Here is a 12,983-nt window from a genome sequence, read left to right on the forward strand (position 1 = left end):
TCTTGAGCCAGTCATTTGATTAGGGAATGCCTTGCAGGTGTGCTGATTAGTAATCCTGCACAGGTGTGTTGGGTGAGCAGAGCAGAGCTACACACAATATCCCATAATGACAAAGTGAAAACAAGTTTTTTTGAAATGTTTGCAAATGTATTGAAAAAGAAATACAGAAATATCAAATGATATTTTCACACCCCTTAGTCGATACACAGCTATGTCAAGTTGGTAGTTGGTCTTTGCTAGACAGCCATTTCCAGGTCTTGACATAGATTTTCAATTGATTTTAAGCCACTCAGGAACATTCAATGTCGTCTTGGTAAGCAACTCCCGTGTATATTTTGCCTTGTATTTTAGGTTATTGTCCTGCTGAAAGGTGAATTTGTCTCCCAGTGTCTGTTAGAAAGCAGACTGAACCAAGTTTTCCTCTAGGAATTTGCCTGTGCTTAGCTCTATTCAGTTTATTTTTATCCCCCAAAAAACTCCCTAGTCCTTGACGATGACAAGCAGACCCATAACATGATGCAGCCACCACCAAGAAAACAGTGGCACTCAGTGATGTGTTGTGTTGGATTTGCCCCAAACATAACACTTTTTATTCAGGACATAAAGTTAATTTATTTGCCACATTTTTTAGCAGTTTTACTTTAGTGCTGTTTTGCAAACAGGATGCATGTTTTGTAATATTTGTGTACCGTGTGGCTCAGTTGGTAGAGCAAGGTGCTTGCAATGCCAGGATTGTGGGTTTGATTCCCATGGGGGACCATAGCGTCTGCTAAATGACTGAAATGTGTTATGGAGTAACTACAATGTTGTTGATCCATCCTCAGTTCTCTTATCACAGCCATTAAACTCTAACTGTTTTAAAGTCACCATTGGCCTCATGGTGAAATCCCTGAGCGGTTTCCTTCCTCACCGGCAACTGAGTTAAGAAGGACGCCTGTATCTTCGTAGTGACACACCATCCAAAGTGTAATTAATAACTTCACCATGCTCAAAGAAATATTCTGCTTTTTATTTTATTTTTACCCATCTACTAATAGGTGCCCTTCTTTGCGAGGCATTGGAAAACCTCCCTGGTCTTTGTGGTTGAATTTGTGTTTGAAATTCACTGCTCGACTGAGGGACCTTACAGATAATTTTATATGTGGTATACAGAGATGAGGTTGTCATTCAGAAATCCTGTTAAACACTATTATTGCACACAGGTGAGTCCATGGAACTTATTATGTGTCTTGTTAAGCACATTTTTACTCCTGAACTTATTTAGGCTTGCCATAACAAAGGGGTTGAATACCAGTTGACTCAAGACATTTCAGCTTTTCATTTTTAATTAATTTCTAAAAACATTATTCCACTTTGACATTATGGAGTATTGTGTGTAGGCCAGTGACACAAAATCTCAATTTAATCCATTTTTAATTCAGGCTGTGTAACAACAAAATGTGGAAAAATTCAAGGGGTGTGACTTTCTGAAGGCACTGCATTATAGACCGTTCAGACTTCAGTAGGGGATGTTGTTGGGCATCTCCTTTAGCATACGCATCAGATTCATCTACTGGGTTGTTATCAATCTAAATAAATACCATCTAAAAAATATATATTGCTTGATTGAATGTCTGAAGAATATTTTGTTTCTTATTTTGAATATTTGTATATTTAGAAGTACATAAAATGAATGTAAGGATATGTTTTATATTATAACCAATCAGCGTTCAGGATTAGACGTTATATAATATTCTACAATGGCCTACTGAAACATGTAGCATATTTTCGTTTCCCATACAATAAAAACATGACAATGTAATACATTTGATAAATTGTATTTATAGATTTGATTAGTAATAGAGTTATAGTCAGTAATACAGTCCAGTAACAGCTTCTTTTTACAAAGTAAAACGTAAAAGAGAATTATGTCAACCCGCAAGGCTCACGGTCATATTAGTTGCCGTAAACATGAGGGCCAAAGCTTGATAAATAGTGCAGAAACAATTGTAAAGGATGAATTACATAAATAAATATCGGTGAAAAGATATCCATGAAAAGATATGAAAAGAGTAATTTATTGATTGTATGGGACCCTGTATTGTGGCCTTACCCGTGTTTTAACTCATGAATCAATCTCATGAATAATGCTTCAGTTCGGCTGGCGCTGAACTCTGCTAGCCAAACCCAACGAGTGTTCTAGTATACTCCCTTAAAAAGACCTTAAAAGACCTTCGCTTGAAAATCGTGAAAAAAGAGGCAGTAGTCCTATTTGTCCTTTTTGAGATGCCGTAGCCAGTATACACTCAAAATCGTCTGAATTAAGATAACTCAAGCAATCTTGGCAAAATGGGTAGAATTGCAGGACATTTGCTTTAAAACTGCAATAATTCTCTCTGCCCCATGGCAAAATATGTAAAATTGCATGAAATTGGTTATAAAATTGCTACATTTTCTCTCCACCCCAATGCAAAATGTGTATAACTGCAGAATACTTGCTTTAAAATGTCACGATCGTCGAACGGAGTAGACCAAGGCGCAGCGTTGAAAGCAAACATACTTTATTTTTCAAAGTGATACGAACAAAACAACAAAACGATAACATGACGTCCAACGGTTAAACACAACCCACACAGAACAAACCAAAAGGAACAAGATCCCACAACACCTGTGGGAACACAGCCTGTCTAAATATGGCTCCCAATCAGAGACAACCAGCAACAGCTGACACTCGTTGCCTCTGATTGGGAACCACTCTGGCCAACATAGAAATACAATGCATAGACTATACAACACACAGAATATACACATAGAATATACACACCCTGGCTCACCATATAGAGTCCCCAGAGCCAGGGTGTGACATAAAACTGCAATATTCTCTCTACACCACATGGCAAAATGTGTAAAAATAATTAGACCACCCACAACACCCACAAATCTTCATCATCATTACACCATTGTTCTAAATTAAATTCACCCTCTTCAACCTCCTCATCGTTCAGTTCATTCAAATTCAATTGTAAAGTAACGTGCACAATTATCAGTTTCCATCGCCCATTCATTGTCACGCCCTGACTCAGGGGACGTTTATTTGTTGAGTCAGGGTTTGTATATTCCGTGTTGTGTTTATTTCTATGGTGATATCTAGTATGTCTATTTCTATGTTGGCCGGTGTGGTTCCCAATCAGAGGCAGCTGTCGTTCATTGTCTCTGATTGGGTACCATACATAGGCAGCCTATTGGCACCAGTGGGTTGTGGGATCTTGTTCCGTGTCATGGTATGTTTGTGTGCTACCTTGGACTTCACGTTTCGTTTGTTGTTTTTGTCGTGTGTTTATTTGTTTAAATAAACATGTATGCTTATCACGCTGCGCCTTGGTCCGTCCCATCTATAAACCATCGTGACATTCATCCATTGACATCATTCAATCAGTGAGGAGAGAGACACATTATCACCTGGGTACCAACGTCTTACAGCGCATTTGTCTTTGACCCTTAAGATAGTACTAGGTGTGGAAACATTGCTTTCACCTGTCCAGTTCTCTCATGTAGTTGAGATGAAGGAGAGGAGACAAGGAGAGGAGACAAGGAGAGGAGACAAGGAGAGGAAGTCCATGTAGAATGTTGATATGCCCCCCAGGATTTGTTGATGTCCTGAGATGTCTGTCTGTTTAGTGCTGTATGCTTGATGTCCTCCTAATATTTCTATATTTCTTAATTCCATTCTTTTCCTTTTTAGATCTGTGTGAATTGTTGTGTATTGTTAGGTATTACTGCACTGAGCTAGGAACACAAGCATTTTACTACACCCTCCATAGCATCTGCTAAATATGTGTATGTGACCAATAAAATATATTTGCTGAACCCTTATTGGGAGGTGGTTAACTAGTCAGTATATTCCACTGATTCATATGGATACCAGTCCATACATTGGCTGTAAAAGTGGGTAAAACCTGACAAGCGTATAACTGTAGCTATGTGGTCTTTACTTGAGTGTGTTTCAGCAGGGTGAGGTCAGAGAGGGTGAGGTCAGTCAGTATTTTTCTGAACTCCTAAAATCCTTTACACAATCTGATGGGATGAATGTTCAACTCCATTAAAATAACCATAAGGTCTATATAGTACCTTTAAGTTAAGACCTCACAGATCTGTTCATGGCAAAGCAGTTCAATTAATGAAATTAATTGATTCTTAAAGAATATAACTTATAAATCATGTGCCTCATCTTGAGGAGTCACCTGTGACAGTATTCATAAAGAGTAGGAGTACAGATCTGGGATCAGTTTTTCCTTTTAGATCATAATGAAACAGATTAAATGGACAGGGGGGACCTGATCCTAGATCAGCACTCCTCCTCTGGGAAACTGCATGTATGAAACCGAACACATAGTCGTAGTCTAGTTACAGCAGGTGTTTACTGCCATCTAGTGGAAGATACCAATAAAACACTTTATTATCAGGGTGGGGAGACCGCTGAGCTGAACGTAAAGACGCAGGGAAAGGAGCATCTCTTTATCAAATCCTCCTTCAGAGTCACATGCAGGTAAAACATTGTGATTTCTATAAAGTGCTGTATCTGAAAGAGCATATTCTGCAGTTTCTATGACACTTACCTTTATCAAATAACTCTCCACATTCAAGAGGTGAAGCTCTATTTCCAAATGTCACTTTTTTCAACAATATCTGTGCTGTCAATGTATTTATCACATGACCACTCCAGCGTCAGCATTGCTCTGGCAACTAAGCAAAAACTAGTAACATAATATTCTGTCGCCAATGGATGTATGGCCAATAGAAACCAGATAGAAACTGATAATGGTGCATGTGACTTCTGTTTTGGTTAGCAGCGGATGTCGAAACCAACTTGCTCAATGTCTTTCCATATCTGGAGAAAGATGAAACCAGGCCAGCGGGTGAGTGACTGTTTGACTGTGGTTTTGAGACACGTGGAGCCTTGCATGGGCAAAGGCAGAAATGGGACCATAGACAGCTTCTTCACATCAATTTCCCTGTCAGACAAGTTGATTGCAAAGAAGACTATCCTGCTCAGAACAGTGAACAAACAAAGGCAGAAGCTGCTGGTAAAGCAACACTCACGGTGTGATGGAGAGTGGTAAAGCAACACTCACGGTGTGATGGAGAGTGGTAAAGCAACACTCACGGTGTGATGGAGAGTGGTAAAGCAACACTCACGGTGTGATGGAGAGTGGTAAAGCAAAACTCATGGTGTGATGGAGAGTGGTAAAGCAACACTCACAGTGTGATGGAGAGTGGTAAAGCAACACTCACAGTGTGATGGATAGTGGTAAAGCAACACTCACGGTGTGATGGAGAGTGGTAAAGCAACACTCACGGTGTGATGGAGAGTGGTAAAGCAACACTCACGGTGTGATGGAGAATGGTAAAGCAACACTCACGGTGTGATGGAGAGTGGTAAAGCAACACTCACGGTGTGATGGAGAGTGGTAAAGCAACACTCACGGTGTGATGGAGAGTGGTAAAGCAACACTCACGGTGTGATGGAGAGTGGTAAAGCAACACTCACTGTGTGATGGAGAGTGGTAAAGCAACACTCACGGTGTGATGGAGAAGGTAAAGCAACACTCACGGTGTTCAGATGTAAAATAAATAAGTGTTAGCTTCCACAGCACCATGCACCCCACTGTTGCCACCGGCAGTGACCAGAAGAAGAAACCGGAGACAGTGACAGACTACAATCACACAAAGGTATATACAGTATCTCTACCATATACAGATAGCCTTACCATCTGCCAAACACCAAATAGGATCCCCTTTTATTATATTACATTCATATTATTACTATTAGTAATATCATTATATATAATTATAACCTTTTCTATTCTATTTTATTTTTGTGGATGCTAGACCAGATGTCCAGACTGTACTCTGTAAAAGGGGGTACTCTCCTCTGGCCTGTTGACTGTACTCTGTAAAAGGGGGTACTCTCCTCTGGCCTGTTGACTGTACTCTGTAAAAGGGGGTACTCTCCTCTGGCCTGTTGACTGTACTCTGTAAAAGGGGGTACTCTCCTCTGGCCTGTTGACTGTACTCTGTAAAAGGGGGTACTCTCCTCTGGCCTGTTGACTGTACTCTGTAAAAGGGGGTACTCTCCTCTGGCCTGTTGACTGTACTCTGTAAAAGGGGGTACTCTCCTCTGGCCTGTTGACTGTACTCTGTAAAAGGGGGTACTCTCCTCTGGCCTGTTGACTGTGCTCTGTAAAAGGGGGTACTCTCCTCTGGCCTGTTGACTGTACTCTGTAAAAGGGGGTACTCTCCGCTGGCCTGTTGACTGTACTCTGTAAAAGGGGGTACTCTCCTCTGGCCTATTGACTGTACTCTGTAAAAGGGGGTACTCTCCTCTGTCCTGTTGACTGTACTCTGTAAAAGGGGGTACTCTCCTCTGGCCTGTTGACTGTACTCTGTAAATGGGGGTACTCTCCTCTGGCCTGTTGACTGTACTCTGTAAAAGGGGGTACTCTCCGCTGGCCCGTTGACTGTACTCTGTAAAAGGGGGTACTCTCCTCTGGCCTGTTGACTGTACTCTGTAAAAGGGGGTACTCTCCTCTGGCCTGTTGACTGTACTCTGTAAAAGGGGGTACTCTCCGCTGGCCTGTTGACTGTACTCTGTAAAAGGGGGTACTCTCCTCTGGCCTGTTGACTGTACTCTGTAAAAGGGGGTACTCTCCTCTGGCCTGTTGACTGTACTCTGTAAAAGGGGGTACTCTCCTCTGGCCTGTTGACTGTACTCTGTAAAAGGGGGTACTCTCCTCTGGCCTGTTGACTGTACTCTGTAAAAGGGGGTACTCTCCTCTGGCCTGTTGACTGTACTCTGTAAAAGGGGGTACTCTCCTCTGGCCTGTTGACTGTACTCTGTAAAAGGGGGTACTCTCCTCTGGCCTGTTGACTGTACTCTGTAAAAGGGGGTACTCTCCGCTGGCCTGTTGACTGTACTCTGTAAAAGGGGGTACTCTCCTCTGGCCTGTTGACTGTACTCTGTAAAAGGGGGTACTCTCCTCTGGCCTGTTGACTGTACTCTGTAAAAGGGGGTACTCTCCTCTGGCCTGTTGACTGTACTCTGTAAAAGGGGGTACTCTCCTCTGGCCTGTTGACTGTACTCTGTAAAAGGGGGTACACTCCTCTGGCCTGTTGACTGTACTCTGTAAAAGGGGGTACTCTCCTCTGGCCTGTTGTGGTGTTCTACAATGTGCTCGATATGACTGCTATCAACACATGTTGTACAAGCAATGCCTTGACAAGACAGTCAGCAGGAGACATTTCATCATGGATCTGGCATGTGAGCTTGGTGAGAACCACATGAACCCAGTGAAAGAAGCTACAGTCACCCAGCAGGCCGCCAAGACAGCAGGTCCTGCTCTCCCTCTTCCCCAAGCACCACAGCTCCCACTGGGGAAAAATACACAATGTCAAGACAGCAGGTCCTGTTCTCCCTCTTCCCCAAGCACCACAGCTCCCACTGGGGAAAAATACACAATGTCAAGACAGCAGGTCCTGTTCTCCCTCTTCCCCAAGCACCACTGCTCCCACTGGGGAAAAATACACAATGTCAAGACAGCAGGTGCACACCGAACAAGGCCCATGAAAACTGTGTGCAGGGAACCGATTTGATTTGTTTGTGGATCCAAAGCATAAAGAGAAGACGTGATTGGTTCATGTGTAAAGGCTCGGTACAGTGTCTGATACAATCAACACATTATTATTTTTACATCTTGTCATGAATATATTTCCACAATTATTTATTTATGCAATTAATCCTTTACAATTGTTAATGCACTGGTGCTTTTGTTTGGGAATACAGCAAATCATTTCACCTGAACACCTGGCTGGTTATATTATTATTATTATACTTTTTTTGATTTGTACTTTGTCAAAATAAACTGTAAATGGACTTTATTGACTCTATTACTAATTGAATCTACAAATACAGTTGATTAAATGGTTTACACTGTAATGTTTTTATTGTAAGGGAAACAGAAATAGGCTATAGGCAGATTTTATTTTTACTTTGTAGAATTAACTATTGTTGTTATTTTATTGATATATTTCCACTAATATTTCTTCATGCAATAAATAATTTACAACAGTTTATGCACTATTTATCAAGCGTTTATTTATCAACCATGTTTGCACACCTTGCACCTTGCTGGTTGATATGCATCTGATGCATATGCTAAAGTGGACGCCTGGTAACTTTCTCTAGCGGGTTCTTATATGCTGAAAGAACAGGCGGTTCTAGTGTTAAGGACTGGTAGATGGGTGTTGCTCATGCATTCACTCATGCTGACCGGCTCCAGTACTTTGTTCTTGACTAAAGCGTCCAAGTCAGCCTTGACTTATGGTCTGATAGCATAAGGTACAGGTCCTGCTTTCAGAAACGTTGGTTTGCTGTCTGGCTTAATGCTAAGCTTCCCTGTAATGTCGTTCATACTACCCAGCTGTCCATTAAAGACTTCTCCATGTTTCTTTAAGATGGCAGGTAGGTCTGTGTCTCCATGTGTCATTGTATGCACTGATGGCCAGTCCAGTGTGATTTTCTCCAACTATGAACATCCCAGTAGTGATGCATAGTCTCCTTTCACAACATAGAGTGGCAGCTTTTCAGTTTGTCTGTTTACCTGAACTGTGACATCAGTGATGCTCTCACAGCGACAGATTCACCTGTGTAAGTCTTTAACACGAGGTGCGCTGGTTGAAGTGGAAGGTGTTTCAGTGTTTTTTTTCTGACACAAGAGATACAGCTGCCCCCGTGTCAATCTCCATACCCACCGGCTGTCCCTCTAGCAAGGGGGAGACATAGTAGCCGTGCGGCCCGCCATGAAAAAGTCAGGATTTTCAGTGTGACTTCCTGGTCTGATGAGTAACTCACCTCAGTGTTCTCTTACTCAACAGTGTGAACATGTCTATTTGTCTTTCGTTGGAATGTCTGTTTCTTGTTTCCCGTTTTTGTGATTTCTCTGTTCTCTTTTTGTTTCAGGAGGCTTGTTCGATGTTGCCCTTTTTACCACAGGCTGGACAATCCATGTCCTTCCACCAGCATGTAGAAGCCTGATGTCCCTTTTTACCACAGGCTGGACAATCCATGTCCTTCCACCAGCATGTTGATACTTGATGTCCCACCTTGCCACAGTGGAAGCATGTGACTTGAATTCCCGGTCTCTGATTTTCAGTTGAAACTCTGTGCACTTTTCCTTTTATTATGATTAACTTTTTATTTATTTTCAAAGGAACACAGACAAGAACAAATAGCAGCAGGAATGGTTATACAGCTAGAGACACAATACTGTTAAAATATATATATCAGTATATTATGGAAACTAGTTATTGCAGATAAATACAATTATAATAAACCACATATACAATCACCCACCTCAGCTGTATCAACCCACCCTCCAACCCCTCCTGGGACCACCCCAACCCACCCTCCAACCCCTCCTGGGACCACCCCAACCCACCCTCCAACCCCTCCTGGGACCACCCCAACCCACCCTCCAACCCCTCCTGGGACCACCCCAACCCACCCTCCAACCCCTCCTGGGACCACCCCAACCCACCCTCCAACCCCTCCTGGGACCACCCCAACCCACCCTCCAACCCCTCCTGGGACCACCCCAACCCACCCTCCAACCCCTCCTGGGACCACCCCAACACACCCTCCAACCCCTCCTGGGACCACCCCAACCCACCCTCCAACCCCTCCTGGGACCACCCCAACACACCCAACCTGATCTCCATTAAATTAAAAACTAAATCAAGGTACACATTTGCACAAAAATTATCATGAACGGTCAATCTGTTGGGTAAAACCAACTACAGGAGTTATTTTATGGTTTCAGCTGCAGTTGTTGTTTGGCCCCATGGATCCTAGCAGTGGATAGTTCTAAATAAATGATATCTATAAAAGTGCTGATCCAATGAGGTGTGGTGGTTGCCATCTTAGTTCCAACATCTTTTTAGCTGCTGTCCAACCTGACAATATTATACGTCTTTGCTGTAATGACAGTGGTGAATTATCATTCAGTAATAACAGTTTGGGGGAACAAGGTATGAGGATACCTCTTTCCAAAACATGTCCACTGATCACTCCCAGTACATATGATTAAAGGAGCCCAAGGCACCTTGATTACATAGATCACACAGAGGAGCGGTTTTGATTTCTATTAAATGATGTTTTCTAGGTGGAAGGTTTACCCTGTGTATGAGATTAAAATGTATCAGCTGATAATTAAGATTGTTAGATGAACCCACTAAGTTCCTGATGAACTCAACTGGCGAGCCTCTTTAGCAGCTAGTTCCATGGACACACTGATTTCAATGTCCTTTGTCAAGGTCAGATGACTTTCAGTCAACAGTCTCTTTTGTGTAGCTTCACTCCGTAGCCCACATACTAGTCTGTCTCTAATGTGTGACGTCTCCTGAGTGGCGCAGTGGTCTAAGGCACTGCATCGCAGTGCTAGCTCTGCCACTAGAGATCCTGGTTTGAATCCAGGCTCTGTCGCAGCCGGCCGCGACCGGGAGACTCATGGGCGGCGCACAATTGGCCCAGCGTCGTCCAGGGTAGGGGAGGGAATGGCCGGCAGGGATGTAGCTCAGTTGATAGAGCATGGCGTTTGCAACGCCAGGGTTGTGGGTTTGATTCATACAGGGGGCCAGTATAAAAAAAAAACAACAACAAAAAAATGTATTCACAAACTGTAAGTCGCTCTGGATAAGAGCGTCTGCTAAATGACTAAAATGTAAATGTAAATGTAATGATGTCATTTAGAACAGCATTAAACTCAGTGTTCTGGTAGTTTCTTTAATGCAGCAGCAAACATTGTTACTGATTCTCCCTCTTCCTGATGTCTCCTGTGGAACCTGAACCTTTCAGCATTAACTAGTGGTTCTGGTGAAAAATGTCCTTTAAGTATCTCCACAATATTCCCATACGTCTTATTACCTGTTCTGTCTGGCTGTAGCAGGCTGCCTAGTAAATTAAATGTCTTTGGCCCCATTACACTAAAACATGTAGGCACAATGTTGTCCTCATCCATCAATCCAAAATATTCAAACCGTTCCGTATATGAGCTCCACTGCTCAATACTTTCATCAAACTGATTTTCACTCACTTCAATATTGTCCTCAACCAAAGCAATATTTTCCTCAGTCACGTGATCTTCATTAACTTCACTCACTGACGTTTCCTCCTAAATTCGCTCATTTAGCAGATTTAATTAAAAGGTTTGTCTTCACAGTTGAATAAATGTCCTTTCCTTTAATCACTGTATGTTCCTCCCCTTTAATCACGTTGTTTTCCCGCTCCGATGTCCGTCTCCAGTCCTTTTCTGCCGTCCATGACGATGTTAACTCCAGTGGTGGAAAAAGTACCCAATTGTCATACTTGAGTAACAGTAAAGATACCTTAATAATGAAAATGACTCAACTAAAAGTGAAAGTCACCCAGTAAAATACTACTTGAGTAAAGTCTAAAAGCATTTGGTTTTAAATATACTAAAGTATCAAAAGTAAATGTAATTGCTAAAATATACTTAAGTATCAAAAGTAAAAGTACAAGTTTAAATAATTTCAAATTCCTTACATAAAGCAAACCAGACGATTTTCTTGTTTTTAAAATGTACGTTCAGCCAGAGGCACACTCCAACACTCAGACAATTTACAAACAAAGCATTTGTGTTTAGTGAGTCCCCCATTTCAGAGGCAGTAGGGATGTTCTCTTGATAAGTGCGTGAATTGGACCATTTTCTGTCCTGCTAAGCATTCAAAATGTAACGAGTACTTTTGGGTGTCAGGGAAAATGTATGGAGTAAAAAGTACATTATTTTCTTTAGGAATGTAGTGAAGTGAAAATAAAAGTAGTCAAAAATATGAATAGTAAAGTCAAGTACAGATACCCAGAAAAACTCTACTTAAGTAGTACTTTAAAGTATTTTTACTTAAGTACTTTACACCACTGGTTAACTCTCTCTCTTAGCTAGCTAGACTATGCACTTGCCTCTGCTAGCAATACACTGTGCTAACATTAGCCTAGACTGGACCACAGAAAATAACAGTTTTAAACAGTTGTAAAAACCCACTTCTTCCAGACAGAATAGTTCCTGTAGATTCAGACTTACTCATCACCAATCTGTTGTTATGTCTCGTGGGTTTCATAACCACGTCTGTATAACAATTCAATAATGATGAGACGGGAGACAGGAATCAGTTCAACCATTTATCTGGAACGTGATCATCTCAACACATACAAACCCCATGATGCTCTGCGGCACAACCCCAATATACAACAAATACATAGATAAGTAAATGGACACAAAACAAAACTCATAGAGGAATTTAAATGTTCATTTCTAGAAAGTAGGGCCATGGGATTGGGTCAGAAAGGTCAGTATGTTTGATAACTGGTTACAGAGGTGACATAACAAGCATAAGGTCCATTATAACACAGTGAAGTAGAGGTGGGAGCTAAAAGCAGACATGGACAGTGAGACGGTGTGAGGAGGTCAGGGGTGAAACACTAGATCAGGACAGGTAGAAATGGCAGGGCTGGAAATAGACACAGAGACACATTCTGATCATGGCTCAGACCTGACCTGAGACACCCAAACAGAAGATGCCATAGCAAAGTCCTGTCCAGTAGGCTATATGGGATTTCCTTTCATCAAAATACAACACATGGAAATGTGTCCAGTGTGTGTGTGTGTGTGTCCAGTGTGTGTGTGTGTCCAGTGTGTGTGTGTGTGTGTGTCCAGTGTGTGAGTGTGTATCAATTGTATTTTTGTGTGTGTGTCCAGTGTGTGTGTGTATCCAGTGTGTGTGTGTGTGTCCACTGTGTGTGTGTGTCCAGTGTGTGTGTGTTCAGTGTGTGTGTCCAGTGTGTGTGTGTGTGTGTGTCCAGTGTGTGTGTGTGTTTGTGTGTGTCCAGTCTGTGTGTGTGTGTGTGTCCAGTGTGTGTGTGTGTGTGTATGTGT

This window comes from Coregonus lavaretus (genome assembly GCF_964263955.1).
Source record: "Coregonus lavaretus genome assembly, chromosome: 2".
NCBI lineage: Eukaryota > Metazoa > Chordata > Actinopteri > Salmoniformes > Salmonidae > Coregonus > Coregonus lavaretus.